Source organism: Salvelinus namaycush, chromosome 2, assembly GCF_016432855.1.
Source record: "Salvelinus namaycush isolate Seneca chromosome 2, SaNama_1.0, whole genome shotgun sequence".
Taxonomy (NCBI): domain Eukaryota; kingdom Metazoa; phylum Chordata; class Actinopteri; order Salmoniformes; family Salmonidae; genus Salvelinus; species Salvelinus namaycush.
Genome location: NC_052308.1, coordinates 78,235,275 through 78,258,035, shown reverse-complemented (window position 1 = coordinate 78,258,035; position 22,761 = coordinate 78,235,275). Strand labels below are relative to the sequence as shown.

Below are 22,761 nucleotides of genomic sequence, written 5' to 3'. Positions count from 1 at the left end.
AGTGCTTTCTGTGGTGGTGGTGGGGCAGCCAGCATAAAATACGGAGCGTAGGGGTTGGTAATGTTCTCTAGTTGTGCTGTGATTGGCCCAGTGTTCTGTCACTCATGGGGACACTACGTCACCGCAAAATCTACGGGTAGAGCTCGAAATGTCTATCTACTGTCAATCTAATGTCAATCTACTGGCAAATCCTTATCAATCCTTGTCATATGAAATTATATATAAAACGTATCAGTGCTCATTGGCCATTGGACATAAACATTACACAACAAGTTGGAAATCACAAATTCAACAATGAGTGCTAAGGCAGCACTGCAGGCCCGGGTTTGATCCCGGACTGTTACAGCCGGCTGTGACCGGGAGACCTATGAGGCGGAGCACATTTGTCCCAGGGTCATCTGGGTTAGTGGAGGGTTTAGCCGGGATGTCCTTGTCTCATCCTGCTCTAGTAACTCCTTGTGGCGCCTGCAAGCTGACGTCGGTCGTCAGTTAAACAGTGTTTCCTCCCACACATTGGTGCCTGCTGTTTGTCCTCCTGTCCAGGGGTGGAGCTGGAGAGCACCAGGCTGGTGATCAGGTACCCAGACCGCTGGATGCAGAGAACCCCTCCCTCTCCTCAGAGGACCAACTCTATAGGCCTCAACACCTCCTCAGCCTCCCAGTACACTTCCACATGGTAAGGACAGCTGTCTTTGTCAAAACATCAGCTATCATTTATAAACATATTAGGCAGGTTTTTACCAATCAACTCATATATCATACCTCCATAGAGATACACAGAGGACTCTAGTGCCCAAAAGACAGTTTTAGCATTGGCAGCACCTTTGAGGACTTTCACTATCAGGTTTCTCTCTCTCTCTCAATTAAATTAATTTCAAATCAATTCAAAGGGCTTTATTGACATGGGAAATATATGTTTACATTGCCAAAGAAAGGGAAATAGATAATAAACAAAAGTCAAATTAACACAAAAAAAATGTACAGTGTTCATTACACGCACAACAGCTCCAAATGAGTATAGACATTTCAAATGTCACATTATGTCAATATACAGTTTTGTAACAATGTCTCTCTCTCTCTAACCCCCTCTACCCTCTCTCTCTTCCCCCCTCTCTCTCCCTACCCCCCCCCCCCCTCTCTCTCTCTCTCTCTCCCTTATCGCTCTTTCTTTCTCTCGCTCTCTTTCTCTCCCCCCCTCTCTCTCCCCCCATCTCCCCCCCCTCTCTCGCTCTCCCCCCCTCTCTCGCTCTCTCCCCCCGCTCTCTCGCTCTCTCTCTCTCTCTCTCTCTCTCCCCCCTCTCTCTCTCTCTCTCTTTCTCTCTTTCCCCCCCTCTCCCTCTCTCTCGCTTCCGTACCTTTCTTTTTTTCTCTCGCTCTCTCTCTCTCTCCCCCTCTATCTCTCTAACCCCCTCTCCTCTCTCTCTCTTCCCCCCTCTCTCCCTACCCCCCCTCTCTCTCTTTCTCTCGCTCCCTTATCTCTCTTTCTTTCTCTCGCTCTCTTTCTCTCCCCCCCTCTCTCTCCCCCCATCTCCCCCCTCTCTCGCTCTCTCCCCCCCGCTCTCTCGCTCTCTCTCTCTCTCTCTCCCCCCCCTCTCTCTCTCTCTCTCTTTCTCTCTCCACACCCCCCTCTCTCTCTCTCTCCCCTCTCTCTCTCTCTCTCTTTCTCTCTTTCCCCCCCTCTCCCTCTCTCTCTCTCGCTCCCGTACCTTTCTTTTTTTCTCTCGCTCTCTCTCTCTCTCCCCCTCTATCTCTCACACTCTCTCTCTCTAACCCCCTCTCCTCTCTATCTCTTCCCCCCTCTCTCGCCCCCTCTTCTCTTTCTCTCTCTCTCTCTAACCCCCTCTCCTCTCTCTCTCTTCCCCCCGCTCTCTCCCCACCCCCCTCTCCTCTCTCTCTCTTCCCCCGCTCTCTCCCCACCCCCCTCTCCTCTCTCTCTCTTCCCCCCGCTCTCTCCCCACCCCCCTCTCTCTCCCTAACCCCCCCTCCCTCTCTCTCCCCCTCTTCTCTTTATCTCTCTCTCTCTCTCTCTAACCCCCTCTCCTCTCTCTCTCTTCCCCCCTCTCTCTCCCTAACTCCCCCCTCTCTCTCTTCTCGCTCCCGTATCTCTCTATCTCTCTCTCTCTCTCTTTCTCTCTTCAACCATACACCTGATCAGAGAGGAAGATACAGGAAACCATGGCAACTCTGACCACCCTGAACACCACGCACCTTCCGGATATGACAGAGGGAGGAAGAGGAAGAACAGAATAATGAATATGAAGATTGAAAAAGAGGAAGACATTTCCCCTACTTTAAAAGAGAACAGGAGGCTTGGATAGAATGGGGGTGTTGGGGGTGTCACCCCTTTTGTAGTCTTCTGACACACAGCACAGACAGCACACTGGACACACAGTATGAGTGTGTGAAGTGTCAATCAAAGTGATTTCCTTCCCCCTTCCCTCCCTTGGCCTTATTGCCAGTTTGTTATGTTGTTATTGAACCAAGTGGACGAGGATATGATTGGGACATATTAGTCTCCCAGGGCAGACAGGTTGCCTCTAACAATGTTAACAAGGTTGTAGCTGTTTCACTACGTCTGGGATTTCCTAGACAAGTGGAGACCTATAGACTGGAGGCTGTAGTAATGTTGAGTTGCCAGTAGGGAGCGCTCTACTATGGAACACTGGAACCAAACATACAACGCCTTTCATCTGTTCTGGAACCTTCATTAACACTGTGATGCAGCTGATGAGGAGTGATGGGAATGGGTCACATTGTGTCTCTTGTAAAACATGTAGGTCCACTCCTCAGATAAAGAAATGTAACTACAGTATGCTGACTTTAGACCATTTTCTATTTAGATACAGTAACATCCCTTATGTGACATGCTGTTCCTGCATGTTAATGACTAGACTAGGCAACTTTTAAAATGTGTCAACCACAGAACTCACACTTAGGCTACGCCTGCTTCTACTAATACTTACAGTAGACTACTTCTTGTTTCCACGCAGTGACAGTACGTTGACTCACTGTTCAAGACCTCTCCCCTTCACTTCACTCTGTAAGTACACTTGACGATATCTTGGAATATAGTTTTAGTTTTGATGTTTTTAGCCAAACATCACATGACTTACTGTATCTTTGTACTTGTTGGTTTATTTTGAACTGTGTTTTGGTTGTTACATCAGGGCCTGTATTCATAAAGTGTCTCAGACGGTCCGTATAATTATGATCTAAAAGGCTAAACTGATCCCAGATCAGCTCTCCTACTCTGATACACTTTGTGAATACTGACCCTGGACTGTTGTTTCACCAGGAACACCCAGATCTCCATTCAATAGGGTCATGTTCACTGTCAAAGTATAACAGGGTCAAGTATAACTGTGTGTGTGTGTGTATGTGTGCGCGTGTGTGTGTGTGTGTGTGTGTGTGTGTGTGTGTGTGTGTGTGTGTGTGTGTGTGTGTGTGTGTGTGTGTGTGTGTGTGTGTGTGTGTGTGTGTGTGTGTGTGTGTGTGTGTGTGTGTGTGTGTGTGTGTGTAAATACATTTTGACATATTAATCTGATTGTGGGATATACAGTCACGACCAAAACTATTGGCACCCATGACAAATACTGAGCTATATTGTGTGCTTCAAAAGACGGGATGTACTTTGTACATGTGGTTTCACATAAATTTTAAGAGCTCTGAGTGCAATAGATTGTGGTGGAGATATTTTGAAAATGTCCCTAAAGTAAGAGTGAGAGTGATTGAGTGGATGCTTCATAAGAGGTTTAGGAGTAGTATTAACATGAGACACAGTGATGGTGGGTTGTGTTTAGGAGTAGTATTAACATGAGACACAGTGATGGTGGGTTGTGTTTAGGAGTAGTATTAACATTAGACACAGTGACGGTGGGATGTGTTTAGGAGTAGTATTAACATGAGACACAGTGATGGTGGGTTGTGTTTAGGAGTAGTATTAACATGAGACACAGTGATGGTGGGTTGTGTTTAGGAGTAGTATTAACATGAGACACAGTGTTGTGGGTTTGTTGGTTTAGATGAAAACAATCACTTTCCTGTTCTCCTTTCCTGTCTGTCCTCTGACAGGCCTCCTGAATCATATCAGAAATCTATATATGCACATTAGACTTTATAGAATATGGTCCTCTGTAGCTCAGTTGGTAGAACATGGCACCTGCAACGTGATGGGTTTTGTTCCCTGGACCACCCATACGTAAAATATATGCACATATAACTAACTGTAAGTCGCTTTGGATAAAGGCATCTGCTAAATTACATTATTTATGGACAGCAGACTACAACACACTACACAGTCAATACAGCAGGCTATGGTGATGTTCATTGATGCCTCTGCTAGATAAACTTACTACTAGTACTGTACAACAGAGGATGCTGGTGGGCAGAGATATAGGAGGAATGGCTGGAATTAATGGAACAGTATCCATTCATTCTATTCATATTACTGCACAAATGAATAAGGACATCAGGACTGGAGGCTGCAGTAATGTTGAGATGCCAGTAGGGAGAACTCTAGTCTAGAACACTGCAGTAATGTTGAGATGCCAGTAGGGAGAGCTCTAGTCTAGAACACTGCAGTAATGTTGAGATGCCAGTAGGGAGAGCTCTAGTCTAGAACACTGCAGTAATGTTGAGATGCCAGTAGGTGGAGCTCTAGTCTAGAACACTGCAGTAATGTTGAGATAACAGAAGGTGGAGCTCTAGTCTAGAACACTGCAGTAATGTTGAGATGCCAGTAGGTGGAGCTCTAGTCTAGAACACTGCAGTAATGTTGAGATGCCAGTAGGGAGAACTCTAGTCTAGAACACTGCAGTAATGTTGAGATGCCAGTAGGGAGAACTCTAGTCTAGAACACTGGAACCTTCAGTACCACTTTGATGCAGCTGATGAGGAGTGTAAATTGAATGGGTTTGTAGAATAGAATGAATGACATCATGGAACTAACCAAATGCATGGAACTGACCACATCACACACATTACATACATAGTGCAATAGACTTGCAGACAGACAGTATTCACATAGACAACCATATAGCACAATACAGCACAACACAATATGAGCCTTGTTCATTTTCAGTAATGAGGCCCTGAACCCCATTTACAGTTTATACTTCAATGTATCAGGTGGAGTTATTCACCAGCTATAGAGTGAGTTGTTGTTTATGTTTCTAAGACTGCAGGGTGGGAGATGCAACAATGGCCTTGAGAACAGCAGGAAGTGTGTTGGTGGTCTTTCTCTGGTCTGTAGCAGGTATGGTCTCATTCTTATCTTTTAGTTCTCTGTTTATTAATCTACAGACATTTCTAAAAGGATAAGAATCATAATGTTATTCTGGTGTGTTCTGTTAGGCATCTCCACTGCACTTTAAATAGTAATATGTCACACCTCACTGAGTGAAGCATATCTCTGGTTTCCATTCACACTTCTGCACATCAGCAGCAGTAGCAGAATAAGAATGTTGTCAACCACCAGCAGAGTTGGGGTCAATTCCATCTCAATTCCACTCAATTCAGGAAGTAGACTGAAATTCCAATTCCAATTATTTTCAATGCTTTTCAATTAGGAACATTTAGAAAATGTGGAATTGTAATTTGTTTTACTGAATTGACTGGAATTTAAACGGGATTGACCCCTACCCTGGCCACTAGTGCTTTTTACTTCCATGATGTATATTGAAATGAATACTAGAATGATATAAGGGAATGTACATTTGAGTAGAGGGTCCTACAGTACTATACACATGTTTACATGTATTTGGATGTAATATTGTAATGTCTGTTTTTTATAGTCTTGACGTCACAAATGAAGTTCTCTCATGGTTGAGTCCTGTGACACTGTGTTTCAGGTGTTCTGGGACAATATACTGTGAGGAGTGTCTGTGCCTTAAAGGGGTCATCAGTGGACCTGCACTGTCCTATTTCCAGTGTGACCCAAGTCACTGAGAGAGTCTGGTATTACACATGGTTGAATGGTAAGCCTTATGACCTGAGATGGGACCCTAATTATGAAGGTCGTGTGGAGTACCATGGAACTACAGAGAAGGACTGCATCCTGAGAATCACAGACCTGAGAGAGAGAGACATAGCAACATATTACTTCAGATATAAAATAAACCAGTATTCAGAATGGAAATATGGCTCATATGGATTCCCTCTCAGTCTCACAGGTACTGAATAAATAGTATAGTACAAGTCATTTATTACATGTTCTATGATGTCACGTTCGTCGTAACATTTAAGTGAGGAGGACCAAGGCGCAGCGTGATAACAATACATTCTTCTTTAATGAAGACGAAAACAAAACGAACACTATACAAACTAATCAAAACAACAAACGTGACGCTATACAAACAATAAGTGCAGACACTGGCAACTTACACATAGACAATTCCCCACAACCTACCTAATGACTATGGCTGCCTAAATATGGCTCCCAATCAGAGACAACGATAGACAGCTGTCTCTAATTGAGAACCAATCCAGGCAACCATAGACCTACATAGACACCTACACTGAACACAACCCCATGAACTCTACAAAACCCTCTAGAGTCTAGACAATACAAACACCCTATACGAGACAAAAACACACACACATCCCCCATGTCACACCCTGACCTAACTAAAATAATAAAGAAAACAAAGATAACTAAGGCCAGGGCGTGACATATGAGAACAGTGAAATGGTGGTGACTGACAGACTTCCTCCATTATTGTTTCATATCCTCTCCCTTCAGATCTAAAGGTGGAGAGGATATATTACTACAAACTGACCTGTAAAACCACCTGTACTCTGACTGGTAACCCCACATACATCTGGTACAAGAACGGACGACATCTAGATGAGAGCACCTCCCCTCAGTACAAAGACCCAGTCTCCAGTAACTATGAAGACAGCTTCTCCTGTGCTGTAAAAGGCCATGAGGATCTCCGCTCTCCTGCAGTGTGTGAGTGTGGATTCAACTCAGTATTCTAGTATAACTTTTCAAGTGTAATTATTCTGTCTGCTAAACAGTCCTCATAGATAACACTTAACAGTAACACAGGATGGCAGAACTACTCTGGATTCCACTGTGTAAATCATGCATTCTTATCATTATATTTCAGGTGTCGATGGTCAGAGATGCAGCAGAGTGACTTACACCAAGAGGAGAATCTGTGTCTTGAAGGGGTCAACAGTGGACATATCCTGTTCTTATGTTGGTTATTATTCCACCACATCAACATTCTGGTTTAGAAGTGACAAGTCGACCCCTGAAGACCTAACCAGAGAACCAGGGTATGCAGGTCGTGTGAAGTACACTGGGACATACAAAGGTCCCTTCACCCTGAGAATCACAGATCTGAGAGAGGAGGACTCAGCTGAGTATCACTTCACTTTTAAAACAAACAACTTTGAATGGGGTCATAGTTTCCCAGGAACAAATCTGTCTGTCACAGGTAATACTACCCTGTATTTTACAATAATATATCATATCGAATTACAGGAGAAAATAAATTAACCATCCTGTTAACACAGAGGTGTATGTGGTTTTATACATATTGTTTCAGGTCTGCTGGTGAAGGTGACTCCTGCTGCAGAGGGACAGAAGACACTGACCTGTAGCACCACCTGTACTCTGACTGACAACCCCACCTACATCTGGTACAAGAACGGACACAAAGTAAAGGAGGACACTTCCAGCCTGTACTCAGACTCCTTTAGTGATGCAGACAGTTACTCCTGTGCTGTAAAAGGCCATGAGGATCTCCACTCTCCTGCAGTGTGTGAGTCTGGACTTTTACATACAACATTTGTTTCAGGTTGTCAATCATTATTTAATTTGCTGTGAATGTGACGTCCACTTCTGCTTTAGTTGCGTATGCTTTGCCACGCAGTGTTGAACGAGCTTCAAGATATATAATCAAATTCATCAAAATGCAGTCAATGGATGAATTTACTTCTACCAGATAATTTTCATTACGTTTTTGCACTTGTACACCATTGCACTACTTTTTGAGCACTGAAGACCCATGAAAAAAAAACTACCAAAGTTTAAAAACTACAAAGCTGAGGGGATAGTCACTTCCTGGTTACTTTCACAGTATATAATTTTAACATTGTTGATTTTTTCCCCCATTTATATTTGCAGGTGGGGTGCCCCGATTGGCGTCACTCGTTAGTCAGTATGTGTTACAACTGTGCTGGCATGTGGAGTTTTATTTTGTTTGCCTCTTCTTGGGCAAATGTTGTGGGCGCTCATGTCTTTTTGGTTCCAGTTGTTGTTGATAGTCAATTTTCAATGGACACCCCCATGAGTGTCTTTCAGAACCCACTGGTCTCATTGCTGTCTTTGTCAGTGACTCTTTTATTAATTCCCACTTTTGTTTGGGTGACATGTTATGTTTTCTTGCTGAGGAACGTAACAGCATAAGTGTATACAGTAGATATTGTAATTAAGAATTTTATAAAGGTGTTATGTTGTCTTGTATTTCAGGTCAGAACTGTTGGAGTGTGACTTACACCCATCAGAAGATCTGTGCTTTAAAGGGGTCAACAGTGAACATGTCCTGCTCTTTCACATATCCCAGAGGTTATACAGTCAAAACAACCTTCTGGTTCACTAAATGGGGGACTGGGGTAGAACCTAAAGATCTAGGTCAGGACCCAGAGTATGCAGGTCGTCTGGAGTATCATGGGGATAAGAAGAAAGACTGTACCCTGAGAATCACAGACCTGAGAGAGAGAGACTCAGCTACGTACAAGTTCAGATTATTAACAGATCAGACTGGCAGGAAATATTCTGGAAGTCCTGGAGTCACTCTGTCTGTCACAGGTACAGTTACATTCAATATAGTTAAACTGTTGAATTCCATTTAGTTCAGGATGAATGTCTTGGTTTGTGTTTATGTCTGTATAACATAGGATTTCTTCCGTCTTTGTATTAGAGTGATAAGTCAGTGATAAAGGGATTTACAGTGCTATTGTTTATTCTCCAGGTCTTCAGGTGAAGGTGACTGGTGGACATCAGGATAAGACACTGACCTGTATCACCACCTGTACTCTGACTGACAACCCCACCTACATCTGGTACAAGAACGGACACAAAGTAAAGGAGGACACTTCCAGCCTGAACTCAGACTCCTTTAGTGATGCAGACAGTTACTCCTGTGCTGTAAAAGGCCATGAGGATCTCCACTCTCCTGCAGTGTGCAAGTGTGGACTTTTACATACAACATTTGTTTCAGGTTGTCAGACAATCATTATTGAATTTGCTGTGAATGTAACGTCCACTTCTGCTTTAGTTGCGTATGCTTTGCCACGCAGTGTTGAACGAGCTTCAAGATATATAATCAAATTCATGAAAATGCACTCAATGGATGAATTTACTTCTACCAGAAACTTTTCATTACGTTTTTGCACTTGTACACCATTGCACTACTTTTTTGAGCACTGAAGACTCATGAATTTGTTTTTACCAAAGTTTAAAAACTACAAAGCTGAGGGGATAGTCACTTCCTGGTTACTTTCACAGCATTTGATTTAAACATTGTTGATTTTTTTTTTCATTTATATTTGGAGGTGGGGTGCCCTGATTGGCGTCACTCGTTAGTCAGTATGTGTTACAACTGTGCTGGCATGTGGGGTTTTATTTTGTTTGCCTCTTCTTGGGCAAATCTTGTGGGCGCTCATGTCTTTTTGGTTCCAGTTGTTGTTGATAGTCAATTTCCAATGGACACCCCCATGAGTGTCTTTCAGAACCCACTGGTCTCATTTTTGTCTTTGTCAGTGACTCTTTTATTAATTCCCACTTTTGTTTTGGTTACATTTTAGGTTTTCTTGCTGAGGAACGTAACAGCATAAGTGTATACAGTAGATATTGTAATTAAGAATTTTATAAAGGTGTTATATTGTCTTGTATTTCAGGTAAGAAGTGTTGGAGTGTGACTTACACCCATCAGAAGATCTGTGCTTTAAAGGGGTCAACAGTGGACATATCCTGCTCTTACACATATCCCAGTTATCATGAGATCAAAAAAACTTTCTGGTTTACTAAATGGTCTGGTATGGATGCTGAAGATCTGAGCCCAGTGCCAGGGAATGAGGGTCATATAGAGTACCTTGGGGATAAGAAGAGTAACTGTACCCTGAGAATCACAGACCTGAGATTGAGTGACTCTGCTGGGTACAGGTTCAGATTCATAACATCTGGAGGAAAGTTTTCTGGCTCACGTGTCTCCCTGACTGTCACAGGTAATCTGTCACTCATCTCACATCTATGACACATATCTAGATAGATGTAATGTGAGTGTTGATTTGTATGTATGCTAATGAGTATGTTGTGTTTTAATCTGTTTAATTTATTCTATGGAGCCCAGGACTTCCTGGAAAACAGTGGAAATTATTACAGAGTTCACTGTCCTGGCTAAATATATCAAATTAATGACTGTAATACCTTATTAAAAATGCAGTCATACAGACACTGCAGTGTTATGTAACAGGGAAAAAAACGAATATAATATTTCAAAAGAGGACATATATAGGAGGAGAATAATGATTTGTTTCCATTTTTCTCTAGATGTTGTGTTGGAGATGGATCCTACATCTGTGTCAGAGAGGGAGAATGTCACACTGACATGTAGAACCAAATGTACACTGGACACCATCACAGTCTACAGTTGGTATAAGAATGGACAGCCTATACCAAACAGCAACACCTCCTCTCCTGTCTATATCCTATTCTCAGTCAGCAGTGAGGATACAGGCAGATACTCCTGTGCTGTAGAAGGCCATGAGGATCTCCCCTCTGCTGAAGAGACTCTCACCGTCACATGTTAGTACATTGGGGGTTTAGATGTCCAGTTTGATATACTGATCATGCTGATACTTGAATTGAAAATAGATTGTTTTCACATAAATATATCTATCAATACATATTTTAGTGTGTAACATCCTGTCACTCCCTGACCATAGAGAGCCCTCGGTTCTCTATGGTGTTTAGGTCAGAGCGTGACTAGGGGTGTGTTCTAGTCATTTATTTTCTATGTGGCTGGTTTGTATGGTTCCCAATTAGAGGCAGCTGGTAATCGTTGCCTCTAAATGGGGATCATATTTAGAAAGCCCTTTTTCCCACCTGCTTTGTGGGATATTGTTTTTGAGTGAGTGCATGTTGCACCTCAGTACTGCACGGTCGTTGTTTGTTTCTTGGTTTATAAGTTTCACTAAAAATAAAGATGTGGAACTCCAATCACGCTGCGCCTTGGTCCGTCTCTCCACGCGATCGTGACTCATCCATTTCCCCGAATGTGCTTTACCACAATGTCATCATTATTTTTAGTGATTCTGTTTCAGAATTTCTTTTGCTCTGAATTATTAATTTATTATAATTTATAAATTATTTCAAACTCACCCGTAAAATGTAAACACAAATGTTGCTATAAATAAATACAATGTATTTTACACCAGATCATCCAAGGAACACCTCAGTGTCAGTCAGTCCCTCTGGTGAAATAGTGGAGGGCAGTTCAGTGACTCTGACCTGCAGCAGTGATGCCAACCCACCTGTGGACAAATACACCTGGTACTTTCAAAATGAGACTTTTCTAAATGGATTTGGACAGATCTACAACATAAGTAACTTCAAGTCTAAGGACAATGGACATTACCACTGTGAGGCCTGGAATGGAAGAGGATCTAGGAACTCTACAGCTCTGATGATCATTTTACCAGGTGAAGTTTCATCTTCAATATTTCAACACAAAATGACGTTTCAAACTAATATTAATAATTATAATTTGGCTTATAATGTTTAATTATATATACGTTGAGATGAGATCCCTTAACAAACATTGTATTATTGTCCTGTACTACGTTTATAACATGCCAGCACTCGTATCATCTACATTATCTTTTAGAGAAACAGTCCTCAGTTCTGACTGCAGCTGTAGGAATCATAGTGGTTGTTCTGGTTCTCATCCTCTGTCTCTCTGGCTTCATGTGGTTCAGGTGAGTGATCTTTTAACGATTATTTCACTCTAACACTTTTTATTAACTTAATTTAATCATTGATTGTTTCATTCATTCTTTCAAGAATAAATTCATTAATTAATTTAAAAACAGAAAGAAGGCCTCCAAATCCACCTCTGACACAAGAGACACATCAGAGAATGTACAGGTGAGTCTGTTACTATCAGATTATTTGTATTCTGTGTGGAACATTTCCACTCCTCATGTTGTCTGTTCTCTTTCTCCATCAGGGAGACTCTAGTCCAGTGTATGACAACATCTCAGGCATGGTCATGACCCCTACTGCAGCACAGACAGCGGCCACCGTCGACCAGGATGACGTTCACTATGCCAGCGTCCACTTCTCTCGCTTCAAAATCCAGGAAGTGCCTCTGTACTCCACCGTTCAGCTGTGTAAACCCCAGAAACAGGAAGAGGATGTCCAGTACGATGCTGTGAAATTCAACTGCCCCAGTGCTGCCAACCGGTGAGCATATTCTGCCATTACAACAACAGTGCCAATTCTAGAGCATTGTGGATACACCACATTAAAGCAGAAGTTGTTTTTTTTTACAACCACATTTCTATTTTGTATGTAAATGCCATGTTATAGAAAGGTCCAGACACCTTTTATTGTGACTTCACTTGTTTTAAAGAAACTTTCCCCAACAAGTAATTCACTTCCTCATCCTCGTTGTGCAGTAGAGGCTCTGAAAAACATGAACAAATGCTCCAAAAACACCCAAATACGTCTTTTAGAAACAGAAAGCTCTCAGTATAGTGATGCAGGACTTTAGATGGAACAGTTGTACACATGAAAGTGTCATTCCAAACTTTATCCACAACGTTATATTCCATTGTGTGACTCGTGCTGTTTCCCCGTCCAACTGTTCCATTCTCAGTGTATCATGCTGCTAGAACGGACGAGAAGCATCGTTCAAGTCTCAACAACATGGAACATAACGTTGTGGATTAAGTTCTGAATGACACAACTTCATGTGTACAACATGTAAAGACCTGCATCACTATAGACTACTTAGAGCTTTTTAGTTTCTAAAAGGATGTTTTGGGGTGTTTTTGGAGCCACTTACTGAACAACGAGGATGAGGAAGTGAATAGATGCTTGGGGATAGTTTCTCAAAAACAAGTGAATTCACAAAGAAAATCTGACCCTCCTATAACATTCCAGTTACATATGTTTTTAGATTTGGTTGTAAACAAGCTTTATTCTTGATTACAGCTCATTCAATATGCTGCTGCTTATTGGATGAGAAGACCATGACATCATTAATAAGCGAAAGAGTTGACCACTAGTGGCCACTAGTGACGGCATTTCCTTACAAACCCGACAATATAATGAGAGTGGTGGTTTTGAGGAACTGTCTGTGTTCCAAATGGAACCCTATTCCCTATTTAGTGCACTACTTTTCACCAGAGCCATATAGGCCTTGGTCAAAGTAATGCACTATAAAGAGTTTATGAAGGTTTTTTGAGGGGAAGCAGATTCTGTTTAATTTCTGTTTCTCTCTCTTCAGACCCACGGCAGCACAAGCAGCTGGGGACTCTTCTGAGATCTATAGTAGAGTCAACAAACCCAGAAGACCTGAACACAACAAACCCAGAACCCAGAAGAGCTGAACACAACAAACCAAGAACCAAGACCTGAACACAACAAACCCAGAACCCAGAAGACCTGAACACAACAAACCCAGAAGACCTGAACACAACAAACCCAGAAGAGCTGAACACAACAAACCAAGAACCAAGACCTGAACACAACAAACCCAGAACCCAGAAGACCTGAACACAACAAACCCAGAAGACCTGAACACAACAAACCCAGAACCAAGAAGACCTGAACACAACAAACCCAGAAGACCTGAACACAACAAACCCAGAACCCAGAAGAGCTGAACACAACAAACCCAGAACCCAGAAGACCTGAACACAACAAACCCAGAAGACCTGAACACAACAAACCCAAAACCAATGGAACCCATACACCAGGCTCTACCAACTGAGACACAGGACTATTGTATTCACACTTAGTTGGAGAGCTGATCTAGGGTCAGCACCAGGCTCTACCAACACACAGGACTACTGTATTCACACTTAGTTGGAGTGCTGATCTAGGGTCAGCACCAGGCTCTACCAACTGAGACACAGGACTACTGTATTCACACTTAGTTGGAGAGCTGATCTAGGGTCAGCACCAGGCTCTACCAACACACAGGACTACTGTATTCACACTTAGTTGGAGTGCTGATCTAGGGCCAGTTTTGCCTTTTAAACTATGATGAATAAGAGGGGGAACCTTGTAAATAATTTTTATGTTAAATATCTTTTTTTTTATGTTAAAGTAACATGGAACAGAATCTGAAGACAATAACGTTGCTTTGTATTTCTGAAATAGCCTCGATGTACAGTTATATTTTATATGAAGGCTGAGAACCTTATAAATATATATTTTAATTTCTTCTTGATGTTCACTCACAGGAACAATACTTCTATTCTACAGTACCATTATATTACATTCTACAGTCCTGTACTATTCTATTACATTCTACAGTCCTGTACTATTCTATTACATTCTACAGTCCTGTTCTATTCTATTACATTCTACAGTCCTGTACTATTCTATTACATTCTACAGTCCTGTACTATTCTATTACATTCTACAGTCCTGTACTATTCTATTACATTATACAGTACTGCACTATTCTGTTACATTCTACAGTCCTGTTCTATTCTATTACATTCTACAGTCCTGTACTATTCTATTACATTATACAGTACTGTACTATTCTATTACATTATACAGTCCTGTACTATTACATTACAGTACTGTACTATTATATTACAGTATACAGTCCTGTACTATTCTATTACAGTACTGTACTATTCTATTACATTATACAGTACTGTACTATTCTATTACAGTATACAGTCCTGTACTATTATGTCACATTCTACAGAACTGTACTATTCTTTTACGTTAGTCATTCTATTACAGTACTGTTTCTATTCTATTACAGTATACAGTACTGTATTACATTATACAGTACTGTACTATTCTAGTACTGTACTATTCTATTACACAGTACTGTACTATTCTATTACATTATACAGTACTGTAGTATTATATTACAGTACTGTAAGATGATACACATAATATATGTTTACTTGGTATGTTCATATACATTTATTATTGGTTTTATTAAGTTATGGTAATATTTTGCCTCAATGTTCTGATGCAACGTTTCTTATCACTTTGTAGTGTCATTGACTGTCTGTGATGACATGCTATTTTATTAAATCGATTACCTAACGTTTAATTGATTACGTGATTTAATTAAATCATGCAACAATTAACTCACTAATAACCTGGGGCACCACGGAAAATTTTATTTAAAGGAGTTCTGTCTTCCGAATTAACTCTTACAGGTCTAACACTCTTACATTTCAGTCATCAATTATTCTTTACTTCATTCAGTCTCATCTGAATGTCGTAAAATTATTGGTTATCCGCACGAACTCTGGTTTCCATAATGAATCAGCAATATACAAATTGGCTTATTTATTTACCAACTAAATAAATAATCACACAGAATTACATACAGTAGATATTGGTTACTAACAATGATAGAAAAGTCCCTAGTGGACTAAGCCAATATGACTGCTTGGTAGTCAAAGGAAAGGGGCGGGAAAGACTAAATTGCTTCACTACACACAGTCTATAATTATATTAATTGAAATGCTAATCCTTTGCACATGACTGACCGCTCATTCAAGAATAATTGCAATGTATATATATATATATATATTTACGCCCCTATGTCATTGTCATCTTCTCTGTTTGAATCCTCGATCTTCCTGTAAGGGTTCCTCACAGTCTCATTTTGTCCAACTAGCAGTTAAAGAATAAATTACATTATTGCAAAGTGAGAATGTGATGTCATATAGAATGAGTGCTATGGTCTCCAATATGGTGCGGCTCTTGAGCCCCTAACTGTTGTCTGACCTTCCCAGGTAGAGGGGTCTCTTTTGGGGGGCAGAGATGGGCTAGAGGTGGATAGGAGAGTGGAGACCCATGGAGGTGTACCTATTGCCCACCTAACTGTTGTCTGATTTTTTTAAAACACTTTGTGGAAAACACAGGATGTAGACGTATCTAACCCTGGGGCCTGGATCCAATTAGAAACCGTGAAGAATTTAAAAGGTAATTTCCAATTGAGACGACATCTGGTGTGTTTACCTTGAATGTGATCTCCACTAACGCAGGAACTCTGCCTTTAAATAAAGGTATTGTCTACAAGCACATTAGGATTGAATCAAGGCCCACAGTGGATTCAGAAAGTATTCAGACACCTTGACTTTTTCCAGATTTTGTTAAGTTACAGCCTTATTCTAAAATGGATTAAATTGTTTGTTCCCCCCTCAATCTACACACAATACCCATTAATGACAAAGCAAAAACACTTTTAAAAATGTTTGCAAATGTATAAAAAAAATACTGAAATATCACGTTTACATAAGTATTCAGACATGTGGTTAGTTCTGTTACCTGGAAAAGTTGTCGACATGCTCCATGGGTAAATTGTTCTGCATACAGGGGTACATTTTTTATATTAAACCAAGTAAAATGACTGAACACATTCTCATTTACAGCAACAACCTAGGGAATAGTTACAGGGAGAGGAGGGGGATGAATTAGACATTTGGAAGCTGGGGATGATTAGGTGACCGTGATGGTATGAGGGCAAGGTTGGGAATTTAGCCAGGACACAAGGGTTAACATCCCTACTCTTATGATAAGTGGCATGGGATCTTTAGTGACCAGAGAGTCAGGACACCCGTTTAGCATCCCATCTGAAAGACGGCACCCTACACAGGGCAATGTCCCCAATCACTGCCCTGGGACATTGGGATATTTTTTTAGACCAGAGGAAAGAGTGCCTCCTACTGGCCCTCCAACACCACTTCCAGCAGCATCTGGTCTCCCATCCAGGGACCAACCCTGCTTAGAATCAAGCCAGCAGTGGGATGCAGGGTGGTATGCTGCTGACAAACACATTCCCATCATACTGTATCATAGATGGAGTGCATGATATCAGTCATCCCCTGGAACACACACACAGAATATAGGGATTAGGGTGCCATTTGAGACAGAAACAGTGTAACAGAATATGACATTGGCATATTGTACCAATACAGACATCTTTTTTGTAGCAGTGTTGTTAGAGAGAGGTAAAGATTAATGTTTTATGTTCGGGCGCCGGACAGGTATTAACCTGCTGAACTGAAAAGAGTAGGATAGATAGAGAACCACTACCAGACAGGTATTAACCTGCTGAACTGAAAAGAGTAGGATAGATAGAGAACCACTACCAGACAGGTATTAACCTGCTGAACTGAAAAGAGTAGAATAGATAGAGAACCACTACCAGACAGGTATTAACCTGCTGAACTGAAAAGAGTAGGATAGATAGAGAACCACTACCAGACAGGTATTAACCTGCTGAACTGAAAAGAGTAGGATAGATAGAGAACCACTACCAGACAGGTATTAACCTGCTGAACTGAAAAGAGTAGGATAGATAGAGAACCAGTACCAGACAGGTATTAACCTGTTGAACTGAAAAGAGTAGAATAGATAGAGAACCACTACCAGACAGGTACTAACCTGTTGAACTGAAAAGAGTAGAATAGATAGAGAACCACTACCAGACAGGTATTAACCTGCTGAACTGAAAAGAGTAGGATAGATAGAGAACCACTACCAGACAAGTATTAACCTGTTGAACTGAAAAGAGTAGAATAGATAGAAAACCACTACCAGACAAGTATTAACCTGCTGAACTGAAAAGAGTAGGATAGATAGAGAACCAGTACCAGACAGGTATTAACCTGCTGAACTGAAAAGAGTAGGATAGATAGAGAACCACTACCAGACAGGTATTAACCTGCTGAACTGAAAAGAGTAGGATAGATAGAGAACCACTACCAGACACATTAGCAGAAGAGACTGCCTATAGGGTAGCCTGTTGGCCAGATAGCCAGTGGGGAGAAAGGAGAAGACAAGTCACAGCACAGGGGTAACCTAACCAATAATAACTCATACAAGATTAATGGCAAAGTAATTCAAAGGCAACTTCCTAGAAACAATGGACAAGAAAGAACGCAGTAATAAAACTTAGAGAATTTGCAATATTCTGTATTACCTCCAAGTGGAGGAGGGAGGGGGTATGAATGGGTGTGTAGGTGTGTTCATAGACAACAAAAGGACTTAAAAATGTCCAGATGTCTGTTGTCCCACACAAAATCAATAAAGTTCAAAACACTCAGCAACCTCCCTTTAACTAAAATGTCAAACAGTCCTAAAGTGCATTATTAGTTCACTGAAGGCTCGGAACATGAAGAGAGAGCAGCACTAAGAGAGCACATATTTCACTGAAGAAGGAGATAGAAAGAGAGATGGGCTTAGCTGTTGTGTCCAGGCTTGAACGTGTATTTGTCCGTCCGACACAATCCTCGGTTGTTCGTTTGACAAAAGCTTGCAACAATGTTGCTAGTAATCGATGAGATCAGAGGCCAGAACGCTTCCAACTCGTCAGGAGTAGCGCGACAACAACAGTGATCACACTTAGAAATGTTATAAACTAAGCAAGCTGAAACCAAACAAGACGTAAGCGGAGTTGAACACACCCGTCAAAACTGCCCAGCCAATCGAGAGCTCCGACACTGAGCCGGAAGAGCCGTCTTGATTTCCTCCTTCCTGACTGCTGCTGCGCTCTTAAAGTGCACGGTGAAGACCCCATGCAGGATTTCGCTACAAGTGTTTGTGTGCTTATTAAATGTGACTTTGTCAAGTACTAGACAGTGTTGTTTTTCACCATTTTATCTGATTCATTTCCACTTTGTAATGTTGTTATTATCCCAACATTATTGAGGACATTCATATCTGACGGCTGCAGTAATGTTGAGATGCCACTAGGTGGAGCTCTAGTCTAGAACACTGGAACCTTCAGTACCACTTTGATGCAGCTGGTGAAGAGTGTAAATTGAATGTGTTTGTAGAATAGAAAGACATCATGGAACTGATCAAATGTAAATGTAACTTTGACCTGTTCCATGTAGAACTCAGAGGGAGGCTATAGTGAAATAGTAGGCTATAGTAAACATGATTCTGTATTTAGTCAATATAATACATTGTAAATGGGCCACGTTTAAAACAATGTAAGCCCCGTACTCAAATGAAGAAAGGCAACTAGATATGCAGTCTGTTGTACATTTTCTTTTGAAATACAGTAACCTCCCCTTTCTATGTGCTGGTCTGGTCCTCATGCATGTTAATGACTTTAAGAGGAAGGAAGTTCTGCATCAGCTACTTGTGTCTTAACTACTTTAAATATGTATCAACCACAGAACACACACTTAATGTCAGTTTCCATGCACTACCAGTAAGTTGACTCACTGTACAAGACCTCTCCCCTTCACTTCACTCTGTAAGTACTCTTGACAATATCTTGAAATATAGTTTTTGGTCATTTGTTTTTAGTCATTAGTAATGTACTTGAGGGTAATGTATTATTTTACTTCTTGTTGTGTTTTGACCTGTGTTTTGGTTGTTACTTCAGGGCCAGTATTCAGCAAGTATGTCATTGTCCCCCATTGTTGATTTAGGAACAGGGCCCCCAGTCCATATAATTATTATATAAAAGGTGTGTATGTGTGTGTGTGTGTGTGTGTGTGTGTGTGTGTGTGTGTGTGTGTGTGTGTGTGTGTGTGTGTGTGTGTGTGTGTGTGTGTGTGTGTGTGTGTGTGTGTGTGTGTGTGTGTGTGTGTGTGAGTGAGTGAGTGAAGGAGTGAGTGAGTGAAGGAGTGAGTGAGTGAAGGAGTGAGTGAGTGAATGAGTGAGTGAATGAGTGAGTGAGTGAGTGAGTGAGTGAGTGAGTGAGTGAGTGAGTGAGTGAGTGAGTGAGTGAGTGAGTGAGTGAGTGAGTGAGTGAGTGAGTGAGTGAGTGAGTGAGTGAGTGAATTTTTCCTCCTATTTTTGGGGTTCTGAGAATGAAACAGCTTCAGAACAATCAATGTAGAAATATGTGTTTACAGTACTTCTGTAGTTGTTGTTATTGATGATGTTGATCCATAGTGCAATAGACAGACAGTATTCACACACACAACCATATACAGAGGAAGGATCTTAAAAATAGTCCTTCAGCAACAGGAAAAGTGAATTATTATGTATATTTTAATTAATGTGGTGGCTGACACAGTTTTCATTAGGGAAAATGAAGTCTGACAGTTAAAATTACAAACTTTAGAAACCTTTTTAAGCATTGAATACACTACAAGATTGCAGTTCCTGCTGAGCAGGAAAATTCTCTACAACTAAAGAGTGTATCAAATTAAGATCCTACATCTGTAGCGCAATACAGCACAAAACAATGTGAGCCTGGTTCATTTCCAGTAATGAGGCCCTGTACCCCATTTACAGTTTAGACTTCAATGTATCAGGTGGAGTTATTCACCAGCTATAGAGTGAGTTGTTGTTTATGTTTCTAAGACTGCAGGGTGGGAGATGCAACAATGGCCTTGAGAACAGCAGGAAGTGTGTTGGTGGTCTTTCTCTGGTCTTTAACAGGTATGTTATTATTCATAAATGTATTATAGAATCCTTAGACATTTCTAAAAGAATACAGATCTTAATGTTACTCTGGTGTGTTCAGTGTTGTCGTCTGTTAGGAATCTCCACTTCACTTTTATAGCTGCATTTCACACCTCAATAAGTGTAGCTGTGGTTTCCATTCACACTCAACTCAGAAACTAGAGACACAAAGTGTGGACAAACCCTACTGTTCGTGTAAGCCAATAGGTAATATCCTTGTGTTGTATGAATGTATCAGTGGTACTGGGTCAGAATGGCTGGAGAGTGACTCACACCAAGAAGAATATCTGTACCTTAATTGGGTCAACAGTGGAGCTGTCCTGCTCTTACATATATCCCAGTGGTCATACAGTCACAACAACCTTCTGGTTCACTAAAAATGATGGTGAGGGTAATCCTGTGAATCTGAGTGATGACCCAGACTACTAAAGTCATATGACGTACCACAGAGATAAGAACAACGATCACACCCTGACAGTCACAGACCTGAGAGAGAAAGACTCAGCTACGTACATGTTCAGCTTTATAACAGATCAGACTGGAGGGAAATATACTGGTGATCCTGGAGTCACTCTGTCTGTAACAGGTAACATTCTATTGTCTGATGTTCTGTTTAATCTTCATTGTCCCTTTAGGTCTGGAAATGGTCTTGATTTGTATTAATCTAATAGAAGTAAGGAGCTGGCGCACACCCAGAGAAACTGATTTAGTTTAGAGGTGCTGACTAACGGAGAATAAACTGGAAGCTATAACAACACACCCAGAGAAACTGATTTAGTGTAGAGGTGCTGACTAACGGAGAATAAACTGGAAGCTATAACAACACACCCAGAGAAACTGATTTAGTGTAGAGGTGCTGACTAACGGAGAATAAACTGGAAGCTATAACAACACACCCAGAGAAACGTATTTAGTGTAGAGGTGCTGACTAACGGAGAATAAATTGGAAGCTATAACAACACACCCAGAGAAACTGATTTAGTGTAGAGGTGCTGACTAACGGAGAATAAACTGGAAGCTATAACACACCCAGAGAAACTGATTTAGTGTAGAGGTGCTGACTAACGGAGAATACACTGGAAGCTATAACAAAATACCTAGAGAAACGTATTTAGTGTAGAGGTGCTGACTAACGGAGAATAAACTGGAAGCTATAACAACACACCCAGAGAAACGTATTTAGTGTAGAGGTGCTGACTAACGGAGAATAAACTGGAAGCTATAACAACACACCCAGAGAAACGTATTTAGTGTAGAGGTGCTGACTAACGGAGAATAAACTGGAAGCTATAACAACACACCCAGAGAAACGTATTTAGTGTAGAGGTGCTGACTAACGGAGAATAAACTGGAAGCTATAACAACACACCCAGAGAAACTGATTTAGTGTAGAGGTGCAGACTAACGGAGAATTAACTGGAAGCTATAACAACACACCCAGAGAAACTGATTTAGTGTAGAGGTGCTGACTAACGGAGGATAAACTGGAAGCTATAACAACAAAGAGAGTCACACACTCCATATATATAACCTCCCAGTAATTAATTGGGTAAAAAACACCAACGGTTCTATCAAGGCACAAGGCAAGACCCAAATGCAGACACAGGTGGAAGATGTTTGGAGTATTACAATGTTTATTAATCCAAAGGGGTAGGCAAGAGAATGGTCGTGGACAGGCAAAAAGGTCAAAACCAGATCAGAGTCCAGGAGGTACAGAGTGGCAGACAGGCTCATGGTCAAGGCAGGCAGAATGGTCAGGCAGGCGGGTACAAAGTCCAGAAACAGGTAAGGGTCAAAACCGGGATGGACTAGATAAAGGAGAATGCAAAAAACAGGAGAACGGGAAAAACGCTGGTTGACTTAGAAACATGCAAGACTAACTGACACAGAGAGACAGGAAACACAGGGATAAATACACTGGGGAAAAAAGCGACACCAAGAGGGGGTGGAGACAAACACAAGGACAGGTGAAACAGATCAGGGCGTCACAGTTTCAGCATCACCTTCTTCAGGATACTGACCTGTACATTTATTACAGCATGTGACGACACTAGACAACAGGTGATTCAGGTTGATGTTGTCTACTCCAGACCTGCAGGTGAAGG

The 22,761-nt window shown here is 41.3% G+C and overlaps 1 long non-coding RNA gene across 1 annotated transcript; it reads left to right on the top strand.

Moving 5' to 3' along the window:
• Nucleotides 1–2,998: 2,998 nt before the first annotated feature.
• On the top strand, nucleotides 2,999–20,924 carry LOC120019270. Its single transcript, XR_005472316.1, has 3 exons — nucleotides 2,999–3,040; nucleotides 5,177–5,254; nucleotides 20,895–20,924. It is a non-coding gene; the product is annotated as an uncharacterized LOC120019270 (long non-coding RNA).
• The last annotated feature ends 1,837 nt before the right edge of the window (nucleotides 20,925–22,761 follow it).